The sequence below is a fragment of the Parasteatoda tepidariorum genome, chromosome 8 (assembly GCF_982258835.1).
Source record: "Parasteatoda tepidariorum strain Cologne lab strain chromosome 8, Ptep-v5.0, whole genome shotgun sequence".
Lineage (NCBI taxonomy): Eukaryota > Metazoa > Arthropoda > Arachnida > Araneae > Theridiidae > Parasteatoda > Parasteatoda tepidariorum.
In genome coordinates this window covers 66,412,356-66,424,565 of record NC_141762.1, presented here as the reverse complement: position 1 = coordinate 66,424,565, position 12,210 = coordinate 66,412,356, and the positions used below count along the sequence as shown (strand labels likewise).

At 27.2% G+C, this 12,210-nt stretch overlaps 1 protein-coding gene across 1 annotated transcript in view; it reads left to right on the top strand.

Annotated features, from left to right (window-relative positions):
* The window catches only part of LOC107440232 (metabotropic glutamate receptor 1-like), a 256,108-nt gene that overhangs the window by 84,533 nt on the left and 159,365 nt on the right, over positions 1–12,210 (top strand). The gene's annotated exons all lie outside the window — the stretch shown is intronic.

The window sequence follows — 12,210 nt, the reverse complement described above, 5'->3', positions numbered from 1 at the left end:
TTTCCACGTGGGCATTTTTTAACCCAAATCGTTTTAAAATTTTAAGAGCAAATGTTATATTGCTACTGAGTTCGGAAACAGAGCAGCAAATAGTAGATCTGAATCAATCTAATATTAAATCCTTTTTTACTTTTTTATTTTAATCTTATTGTCGGATCCACATAAATTCGAATTCAAGTTTCCAGAAATATTTTTAATTGTATCAGTAAGCTAAAAAATATGTTAGAAATATATTTTTTTATAATAATAAATGAATTTTATTATATATTTTATAACTAATATTTATAGCTTTTAATATTTTAAGAATATAGTATATCATACATACTTACTACTGTTGTACTAGCTCAGAAAAAGAAACAAATAGCAAATCTAAATCAGTTTAATACGATAATTTTTTTATTCGTATTATCCCATATACATTAATTCAAATTCAAATTTTCAGAAAGTTTCAAGAAATATGCTTTAGCTTACTTTTAATAAGGAAGTCATTAAAGACTTTATTTAATATTTTATAATTTTAAGAATAACAATGTGTAGTACTGTGTAATATACATATACTTACTAACATTGTGTTTTTTTTTATTAGCACAGCAAATAATAAAATCAAATTTACCGAATTCGATATTATTTCTTCTCTTATTCATGTTATCTTATACACATTAACTCAAATTAGAGTTTTCAGATAGTTCCAAGAAATATTGTTTAAACTTATTCTCAATAAGGAAGTTATTATTTTATTTTTAAATTTTAAGAGTGATGTTAGTACAGTAAAATATACATACTTACCATATTTACTACTGTTGTGTTTGCTTGGAAAAGCAGCAAAAGGTATACTAAAACGATCTAATATGATGAACTTTTTTCTTTTAGCCATATTGTCCGATACACATTAACTCAAATTCAAGTTTGAGGAAAGTTATACGAAATTGTTCTTTTAGCTTACTTTAAATAAGGAATTATTTAGACCTTTATCAAATATTATAAAATTTTAAGAATAAGGTGTAGTACAGTATAGTATACACACTTACCATACTTACTGCTGCTGTGTTTGTTTGGAAAAACAGCCAACGGTAAACTAAAACTATCTAATATCATGAACTTTTTTCTTTTAACCATATTGTCCGATACACATTAACTGAAATTCAAGTTTTTAGAAAGTTATACGAAATTACCTTTTTAGCTTACTTTAAATAAGGAATTATTTAGGTCTTTATCAAATATTATAAAACTTTAAGAATAAGGTGTAGTACAGTATAGTATACATACTTACCATACTTACTACTGTTGTGTTTGTTTGGAAAAACAGCCAACGGTAAACTAAAGCAATCTAATAAGATGAACTTTTTTTCTTTTAATCATATTATCCGATACATATTAACTCAAATTCAAGTTTTCAGAAAGTTATACGAAATTACCTTTTTAGCTTACTTTAAATAAGAATTATTTAGGTCTTTATCAAATATTATAAAATTTTAAGAATAAGGTGTAGTGCAGTATAGTATACACACTTACCATACTTACTGCTGTTGTGTTTGTTTGGAAAAACAGCCAACGGTTAACTAAAGCTATCTAATATGATGAACTTTTTTCTTTTAACCATATTATCCGATACACATTAACTCAAATTCAAGTTTGCGGAAAGTTATACGAAATTACCTTTTTAGCTTACTTTAAATAAGGAATTATTTAGGTCTTTATCAATTATTATAAAATTTTAAGAGTAAGGTGTAGTACAGTATATTAAACACACTTACCATACTTACTGATGTTGTGTTTGTTTGGAAAAACAGCCAACGGTAAACTAAAACTATCTAATACGATGAACTTTTTTCTTTTAATCATATTATCCGATACACAACAACTCAAATTCAAGTTTCCAGAAAGTTCTAAGAAATAAAGTCAATATTTCTAAATCCGATCAAAACAACAAGCTCAGAATTCCTTACATTCCTCAAAACATACTTATCCTTAAAACCTCCCGAAATGAAATATTGTCCTCTGAGCCAAGTCGTCTCCAATCATGCGATATTTATATTTTTTTCCACCATATTTTTTGTAATAATCGTTAAGGGTCCTATTGATTTTTTCCGAACGTGATACGAAAATAAATGGAATCTACATCATCTCCTTATTATCTGAAAAAAGTTTTTCTAGTTTTTTTTATTCTTCTTAGCTCGTTACTAAGGTATGCGCTGCATCAAATTGGATACAAAAATTGGATGTGCCTCAAGAGCTGATGCCAAACGAAAGTTTAAAATTTTCGTCGTCTTTTCGTCCTTTTTTCCCATCGTCATATCGGAGTTTTAATTCGTTTCGAAATTAATTGACAACTTTTCCGGGTCTTAATTAAGAGGAGGAACATCAGCGTGATTTTCGATAGAAAATACTCGTCTTTTTAAGACAGCGAGTTTTATTTATTATGATTCGTAAAGTTCTCGGTAATTGTGTTGGTTGTTAATTGTTTTTGAATTCTTTAAAGCAAAATATTTCTTCTCATGTCTCGTGCGGGTTTAATTAAACCATGATATGTAATTAGCGGAAAGCTGTACTTAATTTTATGATGAATAAAATTCTTGAGCTGTTTGTTACTAGGTGACCGAAAATAATGTTTTATCTTTTGATTTGCAATAATAATTAAAGAATGGAATGAAACTCAATCCTTGAATAAATTTTACATAAATTTTTATATAAATTGACTGTTAAATTAGTTATTTTCTGCACTTTTATTACTTAAAGTGTATCCTGAGGCTATAAGAATTGTGTCAGAGACTGATAATTCTTATTATCTCACCTTAATTCAGATCTTTGAGAATTGTGAATTATAATTTTTCTTGTTTTTCTATCAGAAAAAGTTAAAAATTGTTTAAGAGAAATATAAATTAATAAAAAAGAATGAAATAATTTTCTCATAAAACTGAGATATCTAAGACCACGTGCATACTTTATTTTTTTATTAACTAAGAAAAAAAATGTGATCAAAGTCACAAGAATATGGTAAAATTTACCTTCCAAAAACCTCGATATTTTTACCGATGATTTTGGTGAAATTTACAATAAAATTTAGTTTTATAATTTGAAATAAATTTTGGTAATTTTATCATGATACCTCAAAGCATGGAATAAAATTATTCATTCGGCTAAATTTATTTTTCAGTTTTGCATTTTTTACTAAATGTGGGGAGATGAAAACTATAATTTTGCAAAACAGAATTTTTGGTACACCTTTACCACATGGCCTGAAAAGTTGCTAAATGAATGATTTAAATACCGTATATTTTAATTTTGTTTACCAGAATTTTTTTTTTCAAGTCAGAAATGTCATAACTATACAGTACGGTAATTTTACCTAAATTTTTTCTGTGTTGATTTACTATTTTTTTCTTGATTTTTGTTTTTGTAAGTATCTGTAATTTTTTAGATGAGTCTGTGTTAAAAACACACCTCCTTAAAATTATGTACTTGTCCTTTTTTTATTAGCAGTTTATGAAATTTTCCAATTTCATTTCACGTTTATAGCAAATTGATTGGCTTTTAAATAAAGTAATACATTAAAAGATTAACATTTTTAGAAATTCAAGCTTACATTTTCATCTGTTTTTTTTTAAATATTTATCACTGTATATTGCTGGAATTTTCATATTAAAATTATGGTAAAATAACAGGCAGCAGGCTTTCCATCTAATTAACAGTAAAGTTTACGGTAAGGAAATTTTTTTACCTTTGCGGTTTTGAAACAGTTTACAACAGAAAACTTTTCTGTTCTTAGCTTGAATTTCCAAGTAGTGATTTTTATTATGGGTAGATTGTTTTTATTATAGTTACTTTAACTAATCATCTCCTTTTGGATCATCCTCTTGGTCTTGAGATCATTGATCTATATGACTACTCTATATGCTATATATGACTACTATATATGACTACTTTTAAATGTTTTTAAACATGCAAATTGTAAGGAATGTTTTAAAAATTGCACTAAACATGCTCTTACGCTAAATTTTTCAAATATGAATATAATTTAAAACTATCGGAGTTAATTTGTGGATATCCTTCAATTTTGTCATTATTACAAGTGTAAAATTTAGTCCTTTATTAAAATACAGTTTCACATTTATATTGTGATTATCTGTTCTCTCTATCTGCTTTTAAATGTTTTTAACCATGAAAATTGTGCGGAATTTTTTAAAAATTGCTCTAAACAAGTTCTTTCGGTTTGCCGATTCATTTCATGTTTCTCATTATTCCAAATGTGTCAGTTATTATTCTAATAAAATGTAGCTTTACATTCAAATTGTGATTTTCTTTACATCTTGACGACTTTTAAATGTTTTTAGACCCGCAAATTATTATGAATGTTTTCAAAATTGATCTAAACATGTACTTACGCTAAATTTTTCAAATATGAATGTAATTTAACCTATTAATTGAATCAATTAATATCATTATTATTAGCATAATAATTAAATCAATTAATTAAATCAACTATACAATAATTACAGTTTGGAGAATTAATTAAAATTTTTTATTCGACATCCTTCATTTTTGCCATTATTACGAGAGTGTAAATTATTCCTCTAAAATAAAGTTTCACATTTAAATTGCGTTTTTCTGTTCTCCCCGGCAATATTGCGTGTTTAAATGTTAAGCATGAAAATTGTAAGGAATGTTTAGAAAATTGCACTAAACATGTTCTTTCGATTTTTTAACTCCTTTCGTGTTTCTCATCATTCGAGATGTGTGAGTTTTATTATTCTAATAAAATGTACATTTTATTATACGAATAAAATGTAGCTTCGTATTTAAATTGCGATTTTCTTTAATTCCTGCCGACCTTTGAATGTTTTTAAACGCCCAAATTATTATGAATGTTTTAAAAACTGCACTAAACATGTTCTTTCCACTAAATTTTCAAACATAAAAATAATTTAAAACTACCTGAAGTAATTTGTCGACTCGTTTCATTTTTGTCATTATTTCAAATGTGTAAATTATTATTCCAATAAAATTCAGTTTCACATTGAAATCGTGATTTTTCAGTACACCTCGATTTATGTGAACCGTGAAATTACTCTGGTTATTTGGCGATCAATTTTGAATCGAATTCAGTTGTTCTTAAGATAAGGGTGAAATTTAATTTGTTCGGCTGACTGAACTTCCGATCTTCTCTAATAGAACTGTTTGACATGAATTTCAATTGGAATATTTTTCTTAATGAATCATTTCTGTTCAAGAACTCCGTTCGGTTTGTAAGTTAGTTTAATATTCTGTGAATTATTCTTTAAGAACTGAGTTCTTGTTCTTCGTATAGAGTAAAAAATTTTACAAAAGTTAATGATTTGACAATTATTATAAACTGCATAACCATGAACCACATTTATATATTTTTTACAATGGTTAAATTTTCTTCATTATTTGTTGCCTTTCTTGCTCACTTAACTTTATTATATTAAGAAAAATATGTATTTATAGGTTTCTCTCAGCAAAAAGATTTTATAAGAAATAAATTTCCGTTCTATGTTGGAAGTAAAAAAATCCTGAAAAAAATTAATGACTTGACATTATTTATAAATTACAAAATCATGCACAGAGCAGTAAGGCATTGTAGACACATTTAAATAGTTTAAAATAATTCAAATTTCTTTATGATTTGATGTTCTTCTTGGTGACGTAACTTTATTTAGAAAAATCTGTTTTTAGAGGTTTCCCTAGCAAAAAGGTTTTGTAAGAACTGAATTCCCGTTGTTCGAACAAAGTAAAAATTCGTAAAAAAATATAATAATTTGGCGTTAATTATAAACTACAAAATCATGCTCGAAATTCTAAGGCATATCCGACACATTTATGTTATTCAAAGTAATTAAATATTTTTGTATAAGATCAAAGTCGATCCTCGCCGGCCGAAGACTCCCCGTGTAGTAAATGGTGACTGATGCACGTTAAATCTGTCGAGTCTCAAAGTCCTCCATGTTCCCACAACAAATCAATACCTCTGGGGGTACTGATCCAGGAGTTTCCTTGTCTTCTGGATTGGTTCAAAGTTACAAGGCTACGGAGTTGAACGTTAGTAGTCGTAAACCCATGAAATTGGGTCGGCTGTTCAACGACGGTTATAAAATAAAATATAAGATCAAAGTGTATTATTTAGAACCTTTTCCCTTGACTTAACACTATAAGATTTAGAAAAATATGTTTTTAAAAGTTTATCTCAGCAAATAAGAACTGAATTCACGTTCTTCTTTCAGAGTAAAAAAACCCATAAAAAATAATGATTCGGCATTAATCCTAAGAAGTCGTGCACAAAACTGTAAGGAATATCCGAAACATTTATACAGTTTAAAATAACTTAATTTTTTTGCCTTTTTCGGTGACTTAACGTTATTATATTTAGAAAAATATGTTTTAAAAGTTTTTCTGAAAAAAGAGAAAAAAGAACGTTATTATTTTGCACAGAAAATAATGCCATAGTTTATGGAAGTAACAAACTTAATAAGTTTTGCCACAATTAAGCAATTTTCCCAATAAATTTGGTCCTAAACTATTTTATTTATTTCAATTCTCTTTGACTTCCCGTAAATTAAGTTTATAGAAACTTGTTTCAAAAACGAAGCTATAAATAAAGTAAATTTTGGAGATTTTGGCAGTTTTAAATCAAAATTACTGTATTTCACTCAAATTATGTTAATTTAATGAATTGACTTTTGGAAAATTTAGGATTACTTTCTAGCAAAAGAACACCAATTTTAGCTATAAAGCCTTTAATTTGGAATAATAATTAAAGTCATATAATAATAGTTGAGAATAATATGAAGAAAGTAACTTTAGTAAATAATTATTTACAGGTAAAAGAAGACCTATACATTTTGATAATTTTATGTTTATGACAACTAAAGAAATTTAGATCTTTGTTAATTTAGGAAAATGATGGTATTGGTTGCACTCAGAGTGTGATAATCACCATTTATGAAAATATTAACTATCCATATTACCAACCCAAACAATCCCTATTAATTATGTTCTTATTGTAAAAGTTATTTTATTTCAATTACGGTTGATTTGAAATTATTTAGTTTCATAGAAAGCCGATTTAAAAGCGTAGTTATAAGCAAAATAAGCATAAGGTTAATACTAATTTGATAATGTTGCCTGCACGCTCCATCCAAGTTGATCCATGAACTTACCTGGCATAAGGAACACGAAATAAATAATTTTTAAAGAAAGTGAGATAAACACCGTTTTTGATTAAATAGAGCTTTTTAAGCAAGCAAACATCACTATTGTTATCTCCAAATTAGTTAAAAAAATAGAACTGTCTATAGTTTAATTTATAGCAATGCCTAATGTGAAATCTATGATAAAATTTTATTTTTCAAACGTCCCTCTCGGACGGATTAATTAAAATTTCAGTGTCGGATCTGAAATTCCCCCTTTAATTTGTTCTCCAAATTACAGGACCTTAGTTTAAACGGTTTTGAAATTATAAGAGAAAGACGCACACGTTGCAGGCAAACGCTTATTTTTATAATTATAGATTAATTATAATCATTAGTAACATTTAGCTCTTTAATGTAATTTTTGCATGAAAAGTAGGAGATATTTCATTATCAGTGAAAAGGTTCTGAATGTATAGAAGTGAAGAATGTATAGCTTGAAATCAATTCAAATCAAATTATGGAAATTCAGAAATTAATATACATGAAGATTTATTGTTCTTTCAACTAAATAGTAACTTCAATGATTTTAATAAGATAATACATGGGAAAAAAGATAAAAAAAATATAACTGCAACGATTACTAAAAGTTTCCCCTCGGGTAACATTATTTCTATGTTTTAAAAATCCTTCTCATTTTTAGTTTTTTTTCTCCAATAGTAAGACGCATTTAAATACCCAAAACATTTAATTGCTACTTTAACGTAAAATTTGATGGGAAAATAATAGTAATAAAAAAATCGTTAATTAAAATATGAAATGCTGAATTGCTCCTAATTAAAATATAAAGTTTTTATTTTCCTCCGAAGTTGCAAACATAATGATGTCAAATTAAATTAGCTAATTTGTTTAAAGTGCTTTATGCTTAAAATAAACAATTGAATAAACTTAAAAATTATTTTGATGCTGAATAAAAAGAAAGATGCTTAACTTACAGTTTTGGCTGCGACTGGCAGTAAATTAACATTGTTTCTCAAGATTTTATTTTGAAGCGAATTTGATGTGTCAGTTGCCGAAAAACCTAAGTGAAAAAAAACATCTCTACCCATTTGTGTTTATTTTGCAAACATGTGACGTCAAATGAAAAGAAGTACCGGCCATTCGATTCAGTACATCCCCGTTAGCGATTTTCCAATCCAGCGGCGTTTAACGACTCACTTTTCTGTTTGGCATTTTCTATAATTAAACAAAAAAAAAAGTTAACTTTTTTTAGTTCAGGTAACAATTTTTAAAAGGAATGAAAGCTTGCATCATAATTGCGACAAACTTTAACCAAAATAAAGAAAAAAATAAAATAAAAAATAAAAACGAAACGTTAAAGATTGCTGATTTGTAAATTAGCTCCCTCTAGTGGGTGAATCCGTATATTAGCCAAGCAGGTCGTAGTCGTTCCTTAAAAGCATAGTTTTTAAAGCTTTACTCATTAAGTAAAATTTTTTGTGCTAATTTTTTTTAATTACCGTAATAATATTGAATGTTTATATAACTCAATACTGAAAAATAACACTTCTTAAAATAGTTGGCTACATTTTAAAGAGTATCACAATTAAATAGTTCTAGTGTAAACATCTAAAGAAAAACCTTTTTACTTTGCTAATTTGCATTATTGATGTTGTATGCTGAAAAATTAAAGAATGTCAACGCTTTTTTTGCCTCAGTAAATGTCATTTAGAAATATCCAATAAACTCCCACAAAGTAAGTAAAACTATAATAACCATCATAATAAACCAACCTATCACTTTAAGCCATGATATTTTGCAATTTTTTGCAAACTTGATTGCAATTTTTTTGTAACGTGTTTTCGCTAAGATACGATGAAACAGAGTATTATTAGCAGACTTGCTAATATGGCAAGTGGCATTAGAAACAACAACAACAAGAGTATTATTTAATGAAATTTATAATGGATTAATTTGCACAATAATGGGGTATAAATTGAAACCGTATTAAAACTACAGCAAGGTTGCACAAACAAGTTAAAAAAATATGAATTATTCGTCCACTCAAAAAGTATTCGTTCAAAAATTATTCGTTCACTCAAAAATGCGCAAAATACACTCTCAGAAAATCAGTTCAGCATTGATTATAATATCGTGCAAATTTGTTGCAAGCTTAAAAAAGTACGTAATGGAATCATTTTTCTGTTTCTGATGAATTATTTAATTCCTTCATTAAAAATGTACAAAGAGGCTTATTTATTTGTCTACTTATTTATTCTGCATTGAAATTTTCGTTATAAGTAGTCTTTTTTTATTCTTTATTCATTTACAATTACAATACTACATAACTTATTTATTATATAATAATGCTCAAATTCAGCTTAATGTATTCAATAAAAATATTCTCGAAATACACTCTCAAAAAAGTTCAGCACTGATTCTTAATATCGAGCAAATTCATTACGAGCTTAAAAAAGTACATTATTCTATGAGATTTCCATTTGTTTTAGCTGTTTTATTCTGCTTTAAAATTGTTTGGTATACCGTCATGTGGGGCTACTTTGTGCAAATTCGAATTTGGCACTTTTCAAGTGCTACTATTCAGTATTATGTTTTTTTCACGTTAAAAATGTGTAGAATTTGAAGATAGAAGTCTCCTCTCTTACTACAAACATTTTTTCGAATTTTAAAACAATCTCAGAGTGTGTTTTGTTTATCCATTGTCAACAACTTTTCGAGAACGTCGGACGTCGAAAAGTGTGCGTGGAAACTTTAGCTGTGAAATGCAAAGACCTTGATAAAACAATTGTCGTAAGTGCAAAATTTTTTATTTATATATTAATAATCAATTATATCATGTTAGCGTTAAAACATTTTGAAAATTAATGACAAATAAACGGAAAATGAAAAAAAAATGCACAGTGGGATACTTTGTGCAAAGTTTCATTCGTCTTTTTTTTCGACAGAAAAATTGTCAGACGTTATAAAAAAAATACCTGGAACGAGAAACTACCGTGAATACACTTTAGAAAAGCTGCAACAATGTTTGCAAGCAGTTGCTGGTGGTATGTCGATTGCAGAAGCTTCTCGGAAGTACATAATTCACGGAAATACTATCTCTAATAAAATTCATAAAAAACACGTGAAACGGGCTGGTAAACTATTATTTTTCTTCTACAAAGATTTTTCTAATGAATTAATCAAACGATTTAACACATAAAAATATATTTTATAGGACATCAGGGGATTTTGACAGAAATTGAAGAGCAAGTTCTATCATGTTCATTCAAGCATGTTATGTTCAAATTTATCAATATTATAAATGTTAATGAACATGTAATTATTATTTTTGAAATTTCATCCATTTCAATGTTCAAAAATGTATATGGTTTCCTTTTGTTTAAACTCAAATGTTTTGAAATAAGCATTCTTTTTAAGAAAAAATTCTTTATAAAAAATGGTTTTTTAACGCTGAAAATTATTTTCAAACTAATATCTTTACATATATTGATGTTTTTGTTATTAAAAATGTCAACAATTTACTTTTTTAACAATTTTATATCAATATTTTACTAAAAACATGATTATTAAACTGAAATCCCAGCGCTGCACAAAGTAGCCCAACTTGGGGGCTGCTTTGTGCAAGGCATGTTTTGACTTATTAATTTGCAAACATTACAAACAAATAATGCCAATATTGATCAAATTCACTCGTCTGAGTTCAGTTATGAATATAATATCGATAAATTTTACTAATGTTTGAATTAACCCAGTTTTTTTATATGTCGAAGTTCAAAAACTGCGAAATCCCGCACAAAGTGGCCCCACATGACGGTAAGTATTCTTTTTTTTTATTTAACTATTCTACTACATAACTTATCTACCATACAATAATTCTCAAATTCAAATTATTCATTCAAAAATAGCTCAAAATAGATTCTCAAGAAATCAGTTCAGCATTAAATCGTAATATCATGCAAATTTCTTGCAAGTTTCAAAAAGTGCGTAATTGAATCATTTTTCTGTTTCAGATGAACCATTCAATTCCTTCATTAAAAATGTTAAATAAACACCCATTTATTTTAGCGATCTCATTATTTTATTTTGCATTAAAATTGTTTGTTATAAGTATTCTTCTTTTTGATTATTCTCTAACTATATCATTGAAAATATAATATTTGTATCTAGTAAAACGAAAAAACTTTAATCCGGTTTTTACTCATATTTTCAAATTAATCTACTATATAATGATTTTACACAAAATGTTCTTGATAGAAAATTGTTCTTTATCCTAAATTTTAGATAAAAAAATTCTTTTGGCAAACAACATTTTTAATAAGAAGATTTTGTTAAGTCTAGAATCTTTGCCTTTTAGCCATTGACGACTTCTTTCTGTCGACGGTAATTAAACCTTCTACGAAAGAACATTAGCCTTTATACTGCTTTTAATAGCTGGTCTCCTAACATGGTTTTAGTCTTTTTGCTGCTAATATCAGGCCTACTGGGCCTTTTTGTTAGAACAAAAGGTTATTAGTCTTGAAAGAAATAGAGAGAAAATTAAAAGGACTAGATCACTGAAAGCGAAAAGAATTCTATGGACGACGAAAAAAAAAGTATAATGTTAAACTAGGATTAAAAAAATCGGAAAACATGGGAAGATATATCTTTAAGAGAAAATGAAAGAGAAGAAACAATGTGGAAGATAAAGGCAAAGTTACAAATGAAATTCCGGAAATACTGTTCAAGATTCAAACAAAAAGAAGTAGAGTTCAGATTTAAAGAATAGGAACAAATCTGGTGGTGTAACGCGTTTCATTTTTTTCTCTCCAGATTTTAAAAGTAAATAAAAGGTTTTCATAAAGTAAATAGTTTTTAGTTTTGTCTACGTTTTATTTACTGATTAATGTTTTTGAGTTTTAACAATGGAGGATGAAAGTTTTTATTGTTGAAAAATGCTTTCATTTACAGAAACAAACTGACAATGTGAGTTCTCACGTCATTTATTTACTTTTTAATTCGAACTTACTCTAGCTATACGTAACTAGTGCAGAGTGAGTGAAAAATA